The sequence below is a fragment of the Rattus norvegicus genome, chromosome 19, assembly GCF_036323735.1.
Source record: "Rattus norvegicus strain BN/NHsdMcwi chromosome 19, GRCr8, whole genome shotgun sequence".
Taxonomy (NCBI): Eukaryota; Metazoa; Chordata; class Mammalia; order Rodentia; family Muridae; genus Rattus; species Rattus norvegicus.
Window position 1 is genome coordinate 31,228,013 of NC_086037.1, and position 9,371 is coordinate 31,237,383.

General features: G+C 44.8%; 1 long non-coding RNA gene across 1 annotated transcript in view; it reads left to right on the forward strand.

Moving 5' to 3' along the window:
• LOC134483614 (uncharacterized) overlaps nucleotides 1-9,371 on the forward strand; it is a 42,246-nt gene that overhangs the window by 21,316 nt on the left and 11,559 nt on the right. The window contains exon 2 of the long non-coding RNA XR_010060415.1: nucleotides 2,076-9,320. This is a non-coding gene — a long non-coding RNA (uncharacterized LOC134483614). The remainder of the gene's footprint in view (nucleotides 1-2,075; nucleotides 9,321-9,371) is intronic.

Genomic DNA, 9,371 nt, shown 5'->3' on the forward strand with positions numbered 1-9,371 from the left:
CCCATGGTGACACACTTCCTTCAACAAGGCCACACCTTCTAATAGTGCCACGTCCCGGGCCAAATGTATGCAAACCATCACACTTGTCATCTGAGCACCAAACCCAGAATTCCCTCTCAAGAATCTACGTGGAAAAAAATGCTGAGTATCCTGGTGCATACTTGCAATCCCAGCTCTGGGGAAGCAGGGAAAAATGAATAATAGCCTTAAGGCTAGTTGGCCAGCCTAGCCTGCTTACTGAGTTTCAGACCAATGAGAGACACTGGATGGATAGATAGATGGATGAATGGATGGATGGATGGGTAGATAGATAGATGGATGGATGGATAGATAAATAGATGGATGGATGGATAGATGAATGGATGGATAGATAGATAGAGGATAGATAGATAGATAGATAGATAGATAGATAGATAGATAGATAGATAGATGTGTGTGTGTGTATGTACATAGATAGATACCTAGATAATGACCTGTGCCTTAGGAACAACACCTGAGATAGTCCTCTGTCCTTTTGCCCTGCACACACATGAATACACACACATATGGAGACCGAAAAAATATTCCTTCCTAAATTTGTGTTGACAAGTTCTAAGAAAATCAATGGCAAGATGGCAAGTCCAATGCTTGCTCTAGAGCAGTGACTCTCAACCTGTAGGTTGAGACCCCTTTGGGGGCTGTCGAATGACCCTTTTATAGGGGTCACCTAAGGCCACCAGGAAGCACAGATGTTTACATTATCATTCATAACAGTAGCAAAATTACAGTGTGTGAAGTAGCAATGAAATAGTTTTAGATTTGTACATTTTGGGGTCACTACCACATGAGGAACCATGTTAAGGGTTTTAGTGTTAGGAAGGTTGAGAAGCACTGATCTAGGAGAGTAAGGTGGTGTTTACAGTAGCTCTCTCATTACGGTGGCTATTTGACATGTTACTGTGACCTAGGAAAGAGTATGAGTTAGCCCTTTGTTCTGGGTCTCTGAGACCAGGTCAGCCTTGTCTATCCTGGGAACCTAATCCCACTTTGTCCCTGGAGCCAGGCTAGGCCCCTCTGTCTTTCACTTTTTTCTTTTTTTCTTTTTTCTTTTTCTTAACATTCAAACCAGATCCCGGTTAACCTTTGTTCAGCCTAGCTCTGCCCACTTCAAACCCCTCTGGCTCTCAGAGGTCTGGCTTCCTTCATGCTCAGGCCATAAACGCTTGACTTTGATTTGAGATACATGACAATAAATTAGGAGACATTTATCAAAGCTGCCTTTTGCATAAGTTACTGCATTATACGTATACACTTAGCAGGCTCCTGCTCCTTTGATGTCTGAAGCAAAGATTTACGTGCACCGGGGTCCTTATTTATCTGCCCTGCTCACCTCTACAAGAGTTGGACATATTCCTCAATTAGTTCCATACTTCTAGAAATGACATGTATCTCTACAACATGAGTGGGGGGAACAAAAATACTTACACCCCGTCGTAGTGGCTGTTTGAAAGAGAGGAGTCTCCTGAGAGGGGTGCTGCCAGGCGTGTCCAAGAGCGCACTGAGAGATGTTTAAGTCAGATATTTTGAAGCCTTCTCTCACTGTGAGATTGAAGAGGAAGGATTTGCTCAGCCTCATTGCCGCCGTCATTACCTCATCCTTCTGGGTGCCACAGAAGGGTACGTTTATCCTCCATACTCGAGTAGGTTAGAGAGACAAGGCTTCCTCTGCAGTGGCTTCTGGGCTCTGTATCCCACAAAGTGATATCTGTGTCACCTGCTGGGACCCAGCAGAATATTTAGGTTCACTTGTCATTCAAGGTATTCCATAATTTTCTTCCTTCCCTCCTCTCTATCTCCCTCCCTCCCTCCTTTCTTCCTTCTTTCCTTTCTTTGTTCATTTCCTCCTTCTCTCTCTCTCTCTGTCTCTTCCTCTCTTTGTCTCTTTCTGGGTGTATGTGTGTGTGAGAGAGAAAGAGACAGAGTCAGGGAGAGAATATGAATGTGAGCATGTGTGTGACACCGCATGGACGTGGAGGTCAAAGGACAGCTTTTGGCCTTAATTCTCTTCTTATTTCTGCTACCATGCTGTACTCCAGGTTCTGCTGGTCCTGCCCCCCACAGGGCACTCGTGGGTTATTACCAGTTCAATTCTCAGAATCCCACAGAGAAGTCGGGAGGGCAGCAGCTTCTCTGGGAGGACGAGGAAGATGGACAGAGAACCAGGTAAGAGGTCTTCAGCCAGCACCAGGCAAGCAGGAACAAGGTACGTACATATTGAACAACACAGAGATATTCAGGAGGGGGGTACAGGGACTGATCTTCATTACAGCCCTGGGAAATAGCCTCTGCACCTGCTCTAGGCATCCCCTGATGGCAAGTACCCAGAAACCTGTCGTCCAAGTCAGCGGCCAAAGCACACCTCCATCCTGCCCCAACACCATGAACGCAGCTGCTATCTGCCTATATTCTCTGGTGACCTCTACTCCTCTCTAAAGGCTGAACTAGGTACAGTCAGGGAACAGAAGCGAGAACAATGCCTGGACCTGGGAAGGACTGGCAAAGTTTGGGTTAGCTCTTCAAATAAATAGGAAGCATGCTCAATAGATCAAGAATGAGATGGAGACTATCATTTAGCCCTTCCTCTAGCCCATGGGGTAGAAAGTACTATTGAGCCCATGCTGCTGAGGACTAAGCCTAGCTCCTACTCTTCCTGTGTCCTCACAACAGAGCACTGGGCATAGGGATGAGGAGAGGAGCTACACATGGAGAGAATGTCCTCTGTCTGAAAATCTCTCGGTCAGGAACGTCAATGTGGTGATTTCAGCAGGGCTCCCCAGCCCTTTCTGCTGGGTGTTTTAAGTACCTCGTTCAATGATGCTACTTTTGCTTGCTCTCCCAACTGGACAAGTCCTGTCAATTCTGCTACCTGCTATAAGTGCTCAGTCTAGTGGTGTTTTGCTAACCCACGTCTGATTCTATCTGTCTGCTTTTGTTATTTTCCTTTCCACCTTTGCTTGCTATACACACAGGGAACTCGCACATTCAAAACCAAAAGTTCAACTATCACAGGCCTCTGTACAGAGCATAAGTGAGATGAGCTCAAATTGGCTTCATTCATCTAACAACACGTCAAGATTCATCTTTGTGGCTTGGTAGCCCATTTATTTTAAAACGAGGAATAATGTTCCATTTTATGGCTTTTTATTTGTTCTCTCATTCACCTTTTGAAGGATATTGGTTGCTTCCACTTTTGAGATGGTTCTTGATAAAGCCACTATAAATATTAATGCAAAGACTTTTATTTACTTATTTTCAACTCTGTTAAGTGAATATCTAGAGGTTCAATTGTAAGGTCACACACTAAGACCATGCTTAGCTTCTCCAGCCATCCAACGGTCTTCCAACGCCATTTTTGTTTCGCATTCCCAATAGCAATGGATGAGAACTCCAGAGGCTGCACACCGGGCCAGCAGTGCCACCAGGTTTTGGATTTTTCCCTTCAACTAGATGTGTAGTGATATCTCACTGTTCTTTCTACTTGCTTGAATCTTGCTACTGATAAATGACATTGACTTTTTTTAAGTGTCTTTTTTTTTTAAATGTATGTGAGTACACATCACTCTCCTCAGACACTCCAGAAGATCCCATCGCAGATGGTTGTGAGCCACCACGTGGTTGCTGGGAATTGAATTCAGGACCTCCGGAAGAGCAGTCAGTGCTCTTAACCCCTGAGCCATCTCTCCAGCAGAATCTACATATCTTTTTTGGTACGGTGGCTATTAAAATATTTTGCCCATTTCAAAATGATGTGATTCGTGCTTTCTTATTGTTGACTCACGAGATTTCTTTGTGTATTTACATAATGTTCTTGTCTCTGGGATGGCTCTGTCCGTGTTGCTCCCTGATTCCCTGCCTCTGCAAAGCCCGAGTTCAGAACACATGGAATGTTCTACCATCTGGCCTCACATGTCCAGGCTCAGAAAATTTGTGAGGGCGATGCTAGTACGATGACTATACACTTAGCTGCCTCCCTCGGTATCTTGACTACGTCAGAAGGGTTCCGGCAGGTTTCTATCACTCCCTTTTGACATCTCCAGGACCCTGAGAAGCATCCATTTCTGCCCAGGCACCAGAGTCAGTGGTGACTCGACAACAGCATCAGTCAAATGGCTGTGTAGTCGAATCACAGGGAAAACACAGGGACTGTTTTATAGATGAAGCTCAGCTCAGGGATGGGGCTAGGGCTTTACACCAGGGAAAGACAAGCAGTGTTTGGCCTGCTTTGGATGGAACAGATGAATTCTAGAAGTCTTCGCCATTCACACTGCAAAGCCAATGGCACACAGGAGCAGGCAGATACCAGGACCCCATTCCTGACCAGCAGGGCTCGACTCCTCAATTTCAACAATCCGGGCTCTTCTGGCCCCGATGTTAGTTTGAACACTGTGTGATTTAGTGTATCCACTGATCACCACTGAGGAGTGTGTGGATGACACTGACCTGAGGATTCATGAGAGGATGGTGTACCCAGTGTCAGAAAATCCATCTTGAGGGAATGAAGACGTCATAAAAATGTGTCATGAGAAACTGTCCTCTGGACCCATGCTATTGATTTCTACCATAAAGGAAGCATCCTTACAAACCAGAGACCCAGAGAGCCTTTTACTTTATTTATCTATTTAACTTTTGGTATGCGTGTGCACGTGTGATCTACATACATGTTTCCTGTGTATGTACAGACATTTGTATGTGTGGAGGTCAGAGATAGACAAGCATCTCTATCTAGTGCTTTAGAAAAAACCTGAAAATTCTTTCTTTTCTTTTGCCTCTACTCTTTTTCTTTCTTTCTTCCTTCCTTCCTTTCTTCCTTCCTTTCTTTCTTTCATTCTTTCTTCCTTCCTTCCTTTCTTTCTTCCTTCCTTTCTCTCTCTCTCTCCCTCTTTCTTTCTTTCTTTCTTTCTCTCTTTCTTTCTTTCTTTCTGTCTTTTCTTTCTTACTTTCTTCTTTCCAAATATCACAAATGATGCTCTCTCTCTCTCCTGGTCCTCCCCCCTTCTTCCTTTTCTTCTCCTCTGAGAAGGTAGGGCCCCCTGAATTTCCCCACACCCTGGCACATCAAGTCTCTACAGGATTAGGCACCTCTTCTCCTACTGAGGCCAAACAAGGCAGCCAAGGAGACTGAGCTACATGTCTGCTACATATGTGTCAGGGGCTCCGTTTTAGCCCTTGTATGCTTTTTTGGTTGGTGACTCAGACTCTGAGAGCTCTCAGGGGTCCAGGTTAGTTGACCCTGTTGGTCTTCCTGTAGGGTTCCCATCCCCTTCAGGGCCTTCAATCCTCCCCTCGACTCCTCCATAAGGGTCCCTGACCTCCCGGCAGCTGACTAAAACAGATGGAGACATCCACCTTACTTTTGAGGACAGAGTCTCTCAGTAAACCTGGAGCTGTATCTAGGCTGACTAGATAGTCAGTGAGCCCCTAGGATCTGCCTGTCTCCATCCGCCATTGTTGGAGTTATAAATATCCACTTCCATGCTTAGCTTTTACATGGGGGTGCTGGGATTCAGATCTTCACGTCTACAGGGCAGACACTTTACCAACAGAGCCAACTCTCCATCACTGGGTAGGTAGGGTTCATGGGATAGGATGCAGCCTAGACAAATCCCTGTGCAGGTAGGATTTTTTAAAGGGGGAAGGAACTGCAGAAACTCCCAGACTTTTTGTATCTTGGTGCCCTGCAGGATGTTTGCAGATCCACCATTCCATAAGAAAATACCCTCTTCAAAAGGCTACCCCAGAATGCATGTTATCTATCCAAGACCCAACAGCAGGAAGAGAGGATCTCAAACCCAGCTCTCCTGCCTCCTGTTAGTCAGGACGTCCCCTGGGCTCCTGTCCCTATCTCTGGGAGCACCCCCATAATCGTTCAGAGAACTAAGGCCCTGGGCATCCAGCCTGGCTGACAGCCAGGCTGGACACACATGTGAGTTATTTTCATGGGGCAGCAAATTCTGGAAAATATGTGGTTTAGAAGCAACATAATTATAATCCTCTAAAATTAGGCTCATAGTCTAAACAACTCCAAGTCGCTCTCGTACAAAAAAACAAACAATCGGAGGCAGGAAGCCTGCAGCGGTGGGCGTCACGTTGGCCAACAGGCCTTTGAGTTTCCCTGCTGAGCGAAAAAGGCAAACAGCATGCAAAAATGTAAATATTATATTATTTTCTCAAACACCACCTCTTCCATTCTCACCCCAGCTGCCTTCGCCCGTCCACCTCGGCACCAGGGAATGACCCCGCCCGCCTACCCCCACGCTCTGGCCAAGGAAGATGGAGATGTGTTTTTTTCAGAAGCCATTATCTAAACTGCCGCTGTAATAAGGCAGCAATATGAAATTCCCTTAATAACTCCCGCTTAGTTATTTATTGTGAACCGGGGGTGCATGCTTCTTGATTCCATTTCCCAGCCAAACGTAAGTGCAGCTTTCATCGTGAGCGCCTGAATTTATGGCAAACAGGACCAAGTGACATTAAGAAAGCCGCACAATCCCTTCATTCAGGCTTTAATAAGGAAGCCGAGGAAAAATTATCCTAGCTGGTTTGCGGGTGACAGCACAAGAAGTTTCTGGAGTCAGAAAGTTAGCGCTGCGCCTCCTTGTCAGCCCATTAAAAAGGAAAGCTGGCATGCTACGATATTAGAACCATGTGTGAGAAAGAATTTCTCCTCTGGTAAGACACTCCAAATACTGTCTCCCAGCCGAAGACTTTGGTGTTAGACTAATTTAAGCAGCATGCTGAACTCAGCGTTTGGGACTTTGATCATGCTGGGATCGTTTGTAACAAATTGAACTAACCCAGCCTCGATTTCTGGCGGATCAGAACTTTGGATTTGTTGAATTAAATGCCTCATTTAGTGCTGTTTGCACATGAAAAGGAACGCTGTACTCAGGAATCTGATAGCGAATTTTTCACCTAACCAACAGGTCTACTTTTTTATTACTTTTAAACCTAATCCATACTCCATCCGCACTGTTCCTAATGACCCCAGGGCTGTTCAGAGTGAAGTTTTAAATCAACTCCCATGTTATTGGGGGCTGGGGAGGCAGCAGCAGGGCAGTAGGGCTTGACTGAGGCATCCTTGAATTATCAAACCGTGTAATAAAGAACACATTGGAACCCGGTACCGAGAGAAAACGAAGGGAAAAGTAAAATAAATTAGTCCTCGATTGTTATTTACTGTCTAAATAACCTGGTCTCCTTTCATGACAACCGTGGGCTAAAATAACAGGATGATTTGTGCAGACCTACGATTTTTATATGTTGCCTGTCTGGTCCGGTTGAAACTTTGAGAGAGAAGGTTAAAAGGGCATGGGATAGGCCATTTCCACATATGGCTGCACTTTCTGTAGATTTTTGAAGTTCTAATATATTTAACTGTAGATAATGATATTATAAACTGTCATTTAGTGCATTTCAGGTACATTACTAAATACACGAAACGCAGATCTGGGAGGAACTTCTGCTGCTGCTGGTGGTGCTGCTGCTGCTGAGATCTTAACAAAAGCATTCACAAGTGTGACTCGGATCTGAGGAGCGGGAGGTAGGCAGTGGACTGGCCCAGACCTGGCAGGAGATTGACACAAATGAAGACAGCCCGTCTTCAGAAGGTAAAGCCAATACTGGCCAAATAATAGTCTATTTAAGTAACCACCAGGGCTCAACACACAGCATTACGTGAGATTTTACTTCTGCTTTATTTGATTCTCCTATAACTTTATTCCTCTGTGTGTGTGCGTGTGGGGGGGTTCAAAAGCCATCCCTATATCAGGTATTCTGCAGCCTTCGAATCTCAGATAAATGCATACAGACACAAGCCTGCGCACACGCGCGCACACACACACACACACACATATGTGCACATGTATACATTCACACACACACAAACGTGCATGTATTTTCACATACATATGAACACATGCATGCACTCACATACACAGATGTACTCAAACACGTGCATGCAATCGCATGCATGCATGTAGGCTCAAACATGTGTATTATTCATGCATACACAAATACATAAATATGCGCGTACTTACAAACACATGTACTCACTCAGATGCACATGAACACATGTACACAGTCACAGGTGCACAAACACAACCACAGAACTACCAATATTTTAAAAGCCGTTTTTACCCGATCCCTGTGTGCTGTTACATAAATCGTCACCTGCAGTCTCGAATGTTCTCTGGAATGAGCGTTGCCTTCATTTAAAAGGAACATAAGTTAATTATTATTTTAACATGTCACTGCTATTCCATGCCAGAAAAGTCAACAGATGATTCTCCCTTTTTATTGGCATGAAGATGGGCTTGATTTCCCTCCCTCCTCTTTGGAGAGAGAAAACGGTTACGAAACAGATAGCGATAATAAATGCTTTATTGGTGAAAAAAGAAAGATCAAATCTTTAATGAAATCAGGATGGGCTTAGAGATGAACTCCGTCTGAACTCACCAGGATTCATGGGACTTCAATTAAAACAATTTCAGAAGGGCATCTGACAGCAACGACTGGGACTGTAATTAAAATTGAGCAACATTTTAGCACCAGGCTTTCTGGAAGGATCCTGGCTGTATGGCAGCCCAGGGGAAGAAGGCCAGGACGCTAGAGAGCACAGGTGAGGAGATTGTCACCGGAGTCTGAATTTTTCTACCCTCTATTTTCACAGTATCTGTATGTTTGGAAAGAAAGAAAGAAAGAAAGAAAGAAAGAAAGAAAGAAAGAAAGAAAGAAAGAAAGAAAGAAAGAAAGAGAAAGAAAGAAAGAGAGAAAGAGAGAAAGAAAGAAAGAAAGAAAGAAAGAGAGAGAGAGAAAGAGAGAAAGAAAGAGAGAAAGAGAGAGAAAGAAAGAAAGAAAGAAAGAAAGAAAGAAAGAGGAGAAAAGAAAAGGAAACTGGCTTTTCTCAGCCACAGATTGTCATTTTCAACCCAAAAGCTTCTTTACAAAACAACAACAGCCTTTTGTGAGTTAGATCCAGGTCGCACACTACTGTAGTTGAGGCACACACTACAGAGCCAGGACACCTGGCTTCCAGTCTTGCTTTCCACGTGCTAGCTGCTAGCTGACTGATCTTAGCCAAGCTGACTTCTCTTGGCCTCTCCTGTAAAATAGGACATCGACATCACTAGAGTTGCAGAGTGGCTCCAATGGAGAATTCCACATTAAGTCTGTGACGCTGTGCCTGTCACCTAGTCAGCATCCACAACTGGGAGCAAGCATTGTCCTTGGCAGGATGGAAAGCCGGGGACAGGACCTGCAGATGTCCAGCTTCTCCTGTGAAGGTACAAATCCTCCTGAGGCATGTGGCAGTCCCAAAGGGTAGACAATAGGGA